This window comes from Prionailurus viverrinus, chromosome A3 (assembly GCF_022837055.1).
Source record: "Prionailurus viverrinus isolate Anna chromosome A3, UM_Priviv_1.0, whole genome shotgun sequence".
Taxonomy (NCBI): domain Eukaryota; kingdom Metazoa; phylum Chordata; class Mammalia; order Carnivora; family Felidae; genus Prionailurus; species Prionailurus viverrinus.
This window is the reverse complement of record NC_062563.1, coordinates 66,377,951-66,390,541: the sequence shown is the minus strand read 5'-3', so window position 1 is coordinate 66,390,541 and position 12,591 is coordinate 66,377,951.

Sequence of the window (12,591 nt, the reverse complement as noted above, 5' to 3'; positions counted from 1 at the left end):
AGGTTGCCAAACAGCTTTTTGGCAGAATTAATAAGACCTACCAATATTTTCTCCTCAGATTCAGCATAATTACTAAGGTAAGGCCAGGCCTCCCCTTCCCCCTGCTCCAGGGGACATGGGTGTGACCGTGGGAAGAGGGAAACATCTCCCTAATCTTGTGCTAAAACAGATTTTAAGTCTGCGGCCACCCCCACCCCCATTTTCCTTCTGACCTAAATCCTCCCCTGAATCTGAGCTGGGCTCTGGGCCAGGGTGTCAGCTGTGGACAAAGGCGCCCTGTTTGGGAGGCCTGGCTACTGTGTTTTCCTACCCAGTCTAACAAACGGTGTTGAACTCCCCCAAGTCAATGTGATAACACAGAGACATGCAAAGATAGGCAGTGGCCTCAGTGCTACCTCCCAGGAAACCAGAAACACTGTCCCCTCATATTTCTACCACCTGGCAACAGGGCTGTTCCTATGAAGCCGCCCACTCCTCTGCCCTGGGTGTGGCTGCTTACATGGAGGGCGCTGTGCTGGAGGCCTCCTCAGGCCAAGCTTGCCCTATTTTTTCTGGCTGACTGGGGAGCCAACGGTTACTCATTGCTTCTCCTCAGGGTCTTTGGAGCGTGAGTGCTGTCCCCCCTCCTCCCCATCTCTTTCTCTTTTCAGCACCCTGGCTCCTCTGCCTCTGGTATTGCAGGAGTGGTTGGGGAGGGCTGGGCTGGGCACCGGGACCAGCTCTGCTCAAACAACCCATTGCCTTGCAAACTTGAGGGGACAGATCTTTTACTTCTGTAGGCATCGCTCCTGCTTCGGCAACGTGGGCATAACACACAGGCCCTAACTTGCCAGTTGGCCAGATGCCACTTTCATGTAGATGGTGCCGATGACAAATGGGGTGTTCGTTCGAGATGGACAGGGCTCTCTGTGGGCCTGGAAGGAAGACCAAGATGGAAGGAGGAGGGAGGGTCAGAAGGATGAGAGGGATTTTGACCTGTGTTCGTTTGGTGGGACGGTATGCCAGGTGGGGAAATGGTGGGAACGGCGGCACAGTGGCAGGAATCCACGGGACACTTCCTAGGAACAGGGACCACATCATTCTGGCTTAATCAGAAGTTGTGTGTGTACACGCATGCAAGTCTGCCCGTGGTGGGAACTTGGTGTGAGATCCAATTATGGAAGGCCTTGAGGTCCTGGCTCAATACTTTGGGGAATATTGCAAGTTTATGAGCAAGGTTCACCTGTCAAGTAGCATGAGGAAGATGAATGTGGCCATTTATGTATGAGAGAGGGTTGGAGAGACCGAAGGTAGCCGTTTGGGACAGAGAGGAGAGTGTGTGAGACCAAGATGGCACCCAAGGGACCATTATAAGGGCCATTATGCACGAAGATCAGTAGGACTTGAGTCCAGGCCTGAGACGAGAGGCTGGTGGTACCCTGGCAGAAACTGGCAAGGCCAAGGAAGAAAGCCTGGTGTGGGCAGAAAGTTCAGCTTTCAGGTCTTCCACCTGAGGGGACTGGGTTCCTTTGGCCAAATAGAAGTGGTGACCGTGAGAAGGAGGGCAGAAGCTTCCAATGGCCCTGCTTGAATGAGCTCTCTCTACCACTCTGGGTGCCTTGTCCTTTCAGAACGTGCTCTCCACCCTGACCCTGTGTCTGGACTTGGCCTCTACCAACAATCAGTTTAAGAAACTGGGCCTGCTGACCTCTGACCTGGGCCTAGGTGGAAAGATCTTTGGCTATGGCTGGGCTTAGCGTCACTAAGGAGCTGGTGTCCTCTCCCTGCAAAGCCAGGCTTCAGCTGTTTTTTTCTGGGTCTAGCCACATTTGGCAGGCTCTATATGGGAAATAGAGGCTAGGAGTTCTGCCGAAGAAGGAGGAGAGAAACAACAATGATCATTTTCTGGGAAAGAGCAAAAGGCAGAAGGGGGCATTTTGTTTCTCCAATTCAGGCCCTTTAGGACAGCCGCTCATATGATTGATGGAGACATTTATTTGCAGCAGTTTTCTTGGAATCCCTAATCTCTAGTAAATGCTCAGCACCGTGCAGGAGAACACTGGTAGTTTTGTAAGGTATGCATTTCAATTCTGAGGGAGTCACAGATGCAGTCAGGACATGGACAGAGCAGTGGCAGTAGAAGGTAGGTGTGAGCACCCACAAGGAGGAGTCTGGTGGAGAGGGAGAGCCCGCCCAGCTCTGCGGCAGACTAGTCCCTCCCTCCCTCCTGACCTCCATCTTCTCATCTGTAAAGTGACGGCACTGGGCTGGAGGACCTCCAAGCCCCTTCTGTACCCTGACATTTTGTGACTTCTTTTGTGTCGCGGTCTCAGCCTGGACCTGGGCTCTGTGGGCAGTGCTGGAGAACAATGCACCGACTGTGCTATCTGGAAAAGACCCCATCAAAACTGGCCGTCTCCAGCCTCTCAAAAGCTTTTGAATCAGTCTTGATCAGCTGAACAGAATTCTGGTCTTGTGAGCCAGTATCAAAGCTCACTCTGCCCATGGTGTGGCCCCTCCCACAAGCTGACCATAAGAAATAATTTTTATGACAGATGGTCAAAGACTAATTTTCAAACATTTTAAAAAGCAATTAAATCCTTGTTTTCAAAGGACTTGTTTTATGTGGACTCGAGACAAGAAGATAAAACTCTGGCTGCTCTAGTGGCAAGAACTTGCGGTCCCCAGGCCTCTGCAAACCCACAGGCTCTGAGCAGTGTGGTTTGAAAGGGGCCGACCGAGGGGGCAATCTAATGACAGATACGGGGACAAGCAAGGTCCTCATCCATGTTCATGTCCTGCCTTTGCATTTTAGCAAAAGCCGCTTTGAGGACCAGCCATGAATGCTCCCCTGCTTTAGAATGCTCTAAAGCTTTCATTGAAGACACTGCACGTATAACATCACACGATGTCCACTAAGGAATGCCACCACGTGAGAAATGGCTTTCAGCAGTTCAGAGTAGGAAAAACTTTATCTTTTCCCCAGGAACTCCGATGTCCTTTAGTTCTTTGTTCTAAAACAAACAACCAACAGGCAAACAATCACTTTGTCTCCCCTGAGAGGAACTTCGCCATAATAAGATATGTATCATTTATTGCATCCCCCCCCCCCCCGTGCTGTCTGGTGGATATGGTAGATGGGCACTTGGCATCCATCTCCAACTCCTTCCCTGTGCCTTCCTGTACCTGAGGGGCTGGAAAGCTAACAATGGCATTTCCCGGATTCCCCTGCTCTGAGGGTTCTGGATTTAAAGCAGTTTCTGTCCGTAGGGCACTAATGCACTCTCTGGACGTGAAAGTGGAGGGGAGACCATTTTCACTCTGTTCTGGCTCTTGCTGGGAACCAGCATGGTTTTGGGGTGTGGACGTTCCTGCAGTCGTGACTTGACGTCCAGCCACAACCTCCAAGAGTGGTCTTGGCACATTGGTGGGGTGGCAGTGCCTCCCTGATCCTGGGGTTGGAGGTTAGATGGTGTGTTCTTGACTTCAATAATTCTGTGTGATGGTCTTTGGTTCTCTGTCATCCTGATGACGGCAGAGGTGGGAGCTCCCTTGGCAGGCAGGTTGCATGGCGAGATTCTGATCATCCTGTCTGACAGCCCAGCCTGGAGCCTTTTTATCCCCCGCTCTTTCCATGACCCATTCTGTAAGCACAAATTCCTTGTGTTACACTGTCTTTGTTTAATAAACAAATGAGCAAGAAGGGATTGTTTCCTTTTTTAAAAAATTCTTTTTTAATGTTTATTTCTGACAGAGCGCACATGAGTGTGCGCGCACCAGCAGGGGAAGGGCAGAGAGAGCGAGGGAGACACAGACTCTGAGGCAGGCTCCAGGCTCTGAGCTGTTGGCACAGAACCCAACACAGGGCTTGAACTCACGAACTGTGAGATTGTGACCTGAGCTGAAGTCAGATGCCCAACTGACTGAGCCACCCAGGCGCCCCTTCCTATTCTTGATCTCTGACTAATACTCCTCGGTTACCAGCATATGCTTGGATCCAAGTCATCTTGCCCTTTGCTCCTCAGTGAAGCTTGAAGGGTCTGAGCCTCAGTTTCCACATGTATAGCTCTGTGATAGTAGTAATCTCATTGTATTGTATCCTTGAATCCCTCACTATGGGCTCCAGTCTCCTTCCATGACTAACATCTGTTTGAGGTTTTACAGCTTGTCAAGCCTTTCCCCTGTTATCACTTGACCCTCACAACCACCCTAGGAGGTCAATAGGGAATGTTGTTAGAATTACAAGACTACAAGGTAATTGCCAAGGCAGAGAGAGGCATGTGCAAAATGTGGCCAGAGAATGGGTGGAATGCTTCGGGTTGCTTGGGGCAATCAGACAAGGCTTTAGGAGGACCTGGTGCCTGAGCAAACTTTGAAGAATGAGATGTCTAAAGGGAGATAGGCAGGGGAAGACTTTACCAGCAGAGGGAAAGCATGTGCAAAGGCCGGTGGGGTGCACATTCAGGGGAGTCTGTGAGTGTGAGTTCAGGGCTGTTGGAGTGGAGAGTAGGAGGGATGGGCTAGAGGCGAGGCAGGTGTGGAGGACCCATGTGAAGTCCTGGCATTCCTGACTGAAAGGGCTCAGATTTGCCCTGTAGATGGCTGAGAAGCAGGGGAACAACCTGATGGAGCAACCATGTTGGGACAGCATCGAGGGTGGGCTAGAGGGGTGAGACCAGTATGGGTGGAAACAAGGGGGCTGGTGAATGATCTGATGTGGAGCATGAGAGAGGGAGGGGTGATGTGGGTTCCTCCCTGTTTCTGGCTTTGATGGTTGGGCAGGTAGTGCTCACTGAGAAAGGGAACTCTGGAAGAGGAGCAGATTTGGACATATTGAATTTGAGATTATCTGGTAACTAGCTAGCTACATGGCTCTGAAACTTGGGGGAGAGAGTTCTGTCTGAATGTATGAAGTTTAGGTAAGTCTATGTTCAGGTGGTGGTCAGAGCCTTGAGTGGATGACCTTGTTTAAGGAGAGTGAGAGGACAAGGGAAGAGGGGGAATTAAAGATAGAGCTGGGAGGACCATCCGTACTTAATGGGAGAGAAACCTGTAAATAAGCAGGGATGAGTGGCCAGAGATGAAGAGGGGAGAAAACTGAAGGAGAGAGGTTCAAGGAAGATGCAGTGGTCAGCAGTGTCCCAGTTGCAGAGAGATCCAAAAAGGTGAAGACTAGAATGTTCCCTTTGGACCTGGCAGAAATTCACTGGTGACCTTGGTGATTCAATTCATTTGTAACAAATACTTACTGAATGCTTACTATGTGGCAGGCACTGTTCTTAGACTTTGGGGTATTATCAGTAAATGATCTCATTCTAGTGAGGGGAGATAGCTAATAAAGAACGAACATAACAAATAAGTATTTTTATAGCATGCCAAGAAGGTGGTAAGTGCTATAAAGGAAAAAAAAAAAAAGCTGAAAATATAAGGGGAAAATCAGGAATGTTGGACAGAGGCTGCAATTTTAAATATGGTGGTCAGAAAGTTACATGTGAGCAAAGACTTGAAAGTGGTGAAAAGTTGACCATGTAACGATCTGGGGGAAAAGTATTTCAGATGAAAGGCATAGCCAGTGAATAGGCCTTAAGGTGGGATGTGCCTGACATGTTCTAGGAATAGCGTAGAAGCCAGCATGGCTGGAGGGAAGGGAGTGAGGGGAAAATAGTGGGAGATAACATCAAGGAGATAAGGTGTAGGGTGGAGGCCTCTTTCAGGACTTAGCAGACGTGGGGAGGACTTTGACTTTGAGGAGCCACTGGGGGCTTTTGAGCCAAAGAATGACACAGTCTAACTTACACTTTTAAAAAGATAATTCTGGGGTGCCTGGGTGGCTCATTCGGTTAAAGCGTCCGACTTCGGCTCAGGTCATCATCTCACAATCTGTGAGTTCAAGCCCCATGTTGAGCTCTATGCTCACAGCTCAGAGCCTGGAGCCTGCTTTGGATTCTGTGTCTCCCCCTCTCTGACTCTGCCCTGCTCATGCTCTGTCTCTCTCAGAAAGCGAATAAACGTTAAAAAAAATTAAAAAATTTCTGGCTACTGCATTGACAACAAACTATAGGGAGGGTAGGGTAGCAGCAGGGAAACCTGTTGCAATGACCCAGGCAAGAGACGATGGTATCTTAAGTCAGGATGGTGGCACTGGCAGTGGTCAAATGGGTCATATTCTGGATATATGTTGAAGGTAGAGCCAACGGAATGCCTGATAAATTGGGCCGTGGGGTATGGGAGAAAGAAAAGGATTACTTCAAATCTCTCGTCATGTTACCAGTTCCTCATGCTGTTTCCCTCAACTGAGATGGTGGGAATCATAGGGGAAGAAGGTTTGGGTTCAAAGATCGGAAGTTTAATTTGGGGCATGTTGAGTTTGAACTGCCCACTACACACTTGAATGTGGATATTGACTAGGCATTTTCAGTGGTGTGGGAGGACGTGGAAGCCAGATTATCCCCCTTGGGGGAGTGGATTGGAGTTGTGTAAGTGGAGGCTGAAATAGAGACTGTATGTCCTAGAAACCTGGGTATGGGAGGAAAGTGTATTGTATGTGAACGTGAGGGGATGGATAGGTAGAAGAATTTTTTTTTTCTTTTAAGAGGTGTAAGTGTGTTCACAGAAGTGAAGAATCGAGTGAGAACCCATAGGTTTTTGATCCTAGAAGAGAAATTGTTCCTGATGGCTCCAACTCCTTAAAGAAGTCAGTGATAATGGGTACATCTGGGCATCAGGAATACCTTTTCTTCTGAGAAGGGGTAATGCTGAGCACAGATGTAGATAGATAGGTTTCTTGGTAGTAGCAAGGAAGCTGAGAGATTTTAATTTACGTTTCTGCAAAAGAAGAATTTGGTTCAACAAGGAGAGAAGGGAGTGGAGCTGGGGACTGGGGGGTGGGGGGGAACAGGAAGTCGGAAGAGACCCTGAGGGGAGAAGTTGGGGAGGGGGTTGCTGACAGTGGTGAGGGTGTAGCTGAGGCTATTGCCAGAAAGACAAACAGATGATTGAGCTGAGGTAGTTGAAGTGAAGCTCTGGAGGGTCCCCGCTAGATGGGGGAGGAAGCGAAGTCAGGAGATGCTGATAGATAGGGAGGACCAGGTGGAATCAGGAACTCAGAGGTCAAGGTGAGGTCAGAGAGTAGGTGTGGTGGGAGGACCTGAGTGAGAGCTGGAGGAATTGATTGTGACCTGGGAGTGGGGTATTGAGGTTAAAGTGGGGTATTGGGGTCAAAGATGAAATGGTTCTGGGTGGCTGTAATCAAGAAGGTGGGACCTCCAGGGGGATGGGCAGTTCAACCTAGACAGGAGATGAAGGTCACTGGAGCTGAGAATGTTAAGGACCTGGAGACTGGGATGTTAGATATCATTCACACATATGTGAAATTCTCTTGAGATGATTCTGGGAATTGGGGTGAAAAGGAAGTCAGTGGGTCTGGATGATAAACTTTTCAATCTAAGTTGGGGGAAGTTCAGGCGGTACCTAAAAAATCATGATAATGGGGAGTTGGGGACAATGAGATGCTTGGCTTAGTACCAAGGAGAGGGGGATGTTGCCCAAAAGCTGAAGAGGAATTTGTTTCTCTTTCTGAAGTTTCTCTGCACATTTTCGGCACCTGTATAGATAGGCTATGTTTCATATGGCCTCCTGCTATAACTGACCTCTTTTCAGTGTCTTTGTTTTACAACATTGTTAGGTCCTTGGGGACAGGTATAATATACTCTCACATTGAAGGTACTTAATAAATGCTGGTCTAAAAATGGAGAGTTGGACAGATTGGGACTTGTGTTGGGTGCATTACCTGAAACAAATTGGTGAGAGCTGTATTTTTTTCTCCACCAGTTTGTGTTTTCAATGGGAATACCCCATCCCCTAAATTCAAGGTCTGAGGATGGCTGGCCTCACCTGGAAAATACCAGAAATGTTAGATTCCCATATGTATCACTGCCTGGGACCTTGGGGTCTGGAAGTGTCCCTGAAACCTGAGTGTGTTCAGGCTCTTGGTGACCTGACACCTGATGGGGAAACACAAGGAAGTGGAAAAGAAGCCAAACCCAGAAGTGGCTGCTGAAAACCAGAGACTCCAACAGAAGATGAGTTGTACAATGAACAGCAAACTGTATACAAAGGCAAATATTTAATTTGAGGCGGAGCCTTATTTTCCTTACATCAAAATAATACAGACCTTGGATCAAAGCTTCTGGGATTAATGACAAAAAAATTAAATTAAGTGTAATTATATGCCACTCAAAGACTCCTGGGAAGCCATTCAAATATGCAAGAGTCCTTTGTGAAAGGTGGTGTTAGTTCTTCCTGATTGGGAAGGGCAAACTGAGGAGGAGGTTGGTTGAGTAGAGGTAATTATGTTTGATAAACTCAATTACCACTTCTCAGCAGCTGTAATGGGTTCTGCTCAAACAATGGAAAAATGATTATGTACCCTGTCCCTTTGATGATCCAAGTGAATAAAAGAAGAAATCACAGAGTTTCTAGAACCTGGCAACTTCAAGGCAAGACCAGATCTTAAATTTTGAAAGCTACTTCAGGACTCGTTAGTACACAGGGGACTGACCCATTTAGCCAGCTGGTGGATAGCAGGTATTGGATGCCAGGGATGTTGGTAGCCCCATGTAGGCAGGTACTATGTTTAACACTCTTTGGTATTCTGCACATGGCGTGGGCATTGGCCACAGTTGGTTTGGGAATGCTCTGTTTTGCTCCCCTGAATAAGGAGGGATGGATGTTTTGTTTGTTTTTTGATATAGTTGGTTGCACATTTTTCCCTTTGTGGTGGCTGTAAGAGGCAGCTTTAGTTCACACCTTGATTCTATGGTTAGCCCTTAGAGAATTAGGTCTGTAAAAATAAAAACAAAAGCTAGCTTTAGCCATGAACGAGTTAAGAGTTGCCTGGATTCATAGTAGTCTTTTCGTATCACTATGAGTGAGTGCCCCAAAATGTTTTGCCTTCCCGATTTGTTTACCCCATCTTTCTTTTAACCTTCTGACCCACATGTCCAGTGGTTTACGGACACCTTACACAGGTATTTGAGATTCAATCCTCCCCTTCTCTACCCTGTGCCTAGCTATCCTCCCCTGGCACCCCTGCCCAAGCCCTCAGGGTGACCTAGGGACCCCTTTCTCTCTCTCAGTTCGATTGTGACTTTCCAAGTTGTCTTCTGCCAACTTCCCTCTAAAGTCTGTCCTCTTTCCTCCAACCCCCTTGACACAGTCCTAACTCCTGCCCTTGGTACTTGTCACATTGATGGGGGCAGCCCATCTCTAGCTGTCCTCCCTGACTGTCCTCCTGCTGAACTATCCTCTGTGATGTTGCTGGAATACTCTTTGAAAACAAAGGGGAACAAAAGACAAATGGATCACACTGCTCATGGCCTATTGGTGGAGGATGCAGACTCTGGATTAAGAGGCCCGCTCCACCATGTCCTGGTTGCAAAACCTACTTGTAAAGCCAGGCTCAAAAACGATCCCGACTTACTGTGACAGTTCAGTGAACAAACCTTTCTTGGCTAAGAAAATGAAGCTTGAGACGTTGCCATTTTATGAAGTTTCTCACATGCATATAACCCTCGGAGCAAGCTGTGGCAGCTTCAGATAAAAATCAGGTGAGCCAAACCAGCCACAGTTTATACATGAGTATGTCTTGGGGGAAGGAAACTGGCCTTCAAAAGGTAAGGGGGAAAAAAAAGATGATGTTAAAATGATTGTTTGCATGGCAAGTAATAACTTAAATAATTTTAAGTTATTAATGAAAATTTTGTTTTTTAAATGTTTACTATTTATTTAGAGAGAGAGCAAGCGAGTATGGGGGAGGGGTGGAGAGAGAGAATTCAAAGCAGACTTTGTGCTGTCAGTGCAGAGCCTGACGCAGGGCTTGATCTCAGGTACCAGGAGATCATGACCTGAGCCAAAATCAAGAGTCGGACTTTTAACTGACTGAGCCACCCAGGCACCCCTGCTGTGACATCTTTACATGTAGCTTCATGGATTTAATGATTCTTGCTCAGGGCTGTGTAATATTGCAATGAACGGGCAGCTCATAGTTTAACAAAATAGTCCCCTTTCATTGGAAAGCTAGGTTGTCTCTGTTTAAATTTGACATGGCAACACTGGTGATAATGAGTTTCTGAAAAAGAAATGTCTTGAGGGCTAACTAGGGAACAGTTTACGAAGGGAAAACTAAGCTGAGGACCCCAAAGGTGGTCAAGAAAATGACACCGGCATAAGAGTGGACCATTGTCCGTCTGTCTCCCCAGATGATGCTTGAGGTGTTATGTTCTTCTGGATGCGGTGGAGTTCTGAATACCTGTCACTGTACTGTGTTAGGTCCACTCAGATGCTGTGTAGAAGTGACTGTATTTTATCAATCTCTGCACAGCAGGAGAAGGGTGGGCCTTTCTCTATATAATAGTCTGATCCTAAAAATCCAAGCACCACATTTTTGCTTTGCATAAGGATAATTCCCTTTACAAGACCTGTACCTAATTATCTCTAACTAAAATGTTTTATTCCTGATTACATTGGTGGGGCTTCTGATTGGGAAAGGAGATGGAAAGTAGGGAGACTTTAAGCTAAAAGCCTGGGATTCCCTGTCTCCTTAAAGATTGATGGAAAAACAGTAAATTAAAAACAAACAAACAGCTAGAAAGTAAGGTGAACCACATTTACTAAACTTCAGAGTCCACTGTGGTAGATTCTGAGAATCTCAGCCTTGGAAAGGACACTTGGTCCCTCACTCTGCTGAGTGTATGCTCTCTGAGGTCTCTTGAAGGATGGCATGGAGCCTTTGGGGCTAGAACATTTGCTGGGGTGGGGAGGTCACTACCTCCATGAGATGCTCTAATTGCAGGCAGGCTCTTCTTCCAGTGGTGATGTCTTCTGCCTCCCTTGGAGCTTCCTGTGGTGGTCCTTGGTTCTGCCCTGTGTGGCGGCCCCAAGCAAACCTGTTTCCTCTCTCCACCTTCCAGCTGTTTGTGGCAGCTATTATGCCTGTCTGGAGTCAGCTCCTGTCCAGTCTAAATACCCTCATTCCTACTTGTTCTTCAGCAGATGAGGTTCCCAGCTTGCCATTCTGCTCTGTCTCCTCAGGGAAAAGGCCATCCCGTCAATGTCTAGCAAAGGAGTGGTACTCATGAGGTTTCTGGGACTTGGACTTGAGTAATCCCACCCGATGAGAGTAAAGCCTCATTGGATAGAAGAAACCTTCCTGCAGTGATTTTTTTTTTTCTTCTTTGTGGGACAGTGAGAGTAAGAAACAGGAAAAACAGACCTACTGATTCCACCCAAATTTAGTTATTCATGGGCTCTCTCCAATGATGAGGCCAGTTACTTCTCTGGGTCACTAGAGGTCATGAGGGGGAGGATGGATAAAGGTGTATCAGAAAAGAAGAGGTAGACTTGATCCATTTCTTCCCAGAACAGAAAAAAGAATCTCTTTTATTTGTGGTCCTAGAACATAAGAGCTGGAAAATTCTTAGACGCCATATCCACCAATCTCTAGATGTTCATACAACAAAACTGATACCAGACTGATCTGCCCAAGGTCACAGAGAGATTTAACAACAGGCCTGAAACTATAGCCCAAATCTCTAGGGTACTTTCCATCAATTTCTGCTGCCTCTTCATCTCTCCTCTACCTGCTCTCAGATTGTACCTTTGTGGGCAATCCCCCAGTCCCCAAACCTCTTTGTCCCTCTGACCATTATTTTTATCTGAAAACTTCATTGTGAAAACACAAGCACCAAAGTAAAAAGATGCCTTGGCACCTCCCCCCCCCCCCCATGAGAATCTTTTGCACTGTGGTTTGTGGAGGAAGCTGACGTTAGCAATGTAGGTGACGTGGTGGTTATCAAGAGAGAACAGTGGCCGTTGAGATAATGTATGTGTCTAAATATGTCAGCAGGTGCAAGAGCTGTCTTGTCCCACTGGGGCTACAGGAAATGTATACACCCAAATATTCGGGTCACAGATAGGTCAGAGAGATAGCATAGTACCAGGGGTCAAACCAACCACAGTGTGGTTTTGATAGACACATAGCCTTCCCAGAGCCAGGGAAACAGAAATGCCCATCTCTAGAAAATGTCTTGAGTGTTCATATGGGCACCCAGAAGGAGAAAACTCATTTAAATGGGAATTTTTGCAGAGTCAAGGTCCATGTTTAATTTTAATCTGTGGTCTACTCACTGCCGCTAGAATATATCTTGGACATTACAATTTGTTCTTTTGTTTCTCCAGGCTTTGCATTCATTCTCTTATCCAATAATTATTTCAAGTGAACCCTTTAAGATTCACCTGGAATTCTAAGTCCTTTGGGATGCCTCTGTTGTCCACCCCAGCCCTCAGGGTTCTCTCTCTGCTCTTCACACTGCCTATACTCCCATCTGCTTTGGACACTTACTGCTCTCATGGGTAGGCTTGAACTCACTAACTGGATAACCAAACCAAACATTTGTTTAGCCATTGGTAGCCAATCAAGTTCATGTCTATCTTCATATTTCATTGCCAGAGCATTAGGTAGATATTATTATCATTCTCATTGCAAAAGTGACAACATTGAGGGCTCCGAGAGATCGAGAAACTTGCTGGTCACATGGCTGGAAGTGATGGTGC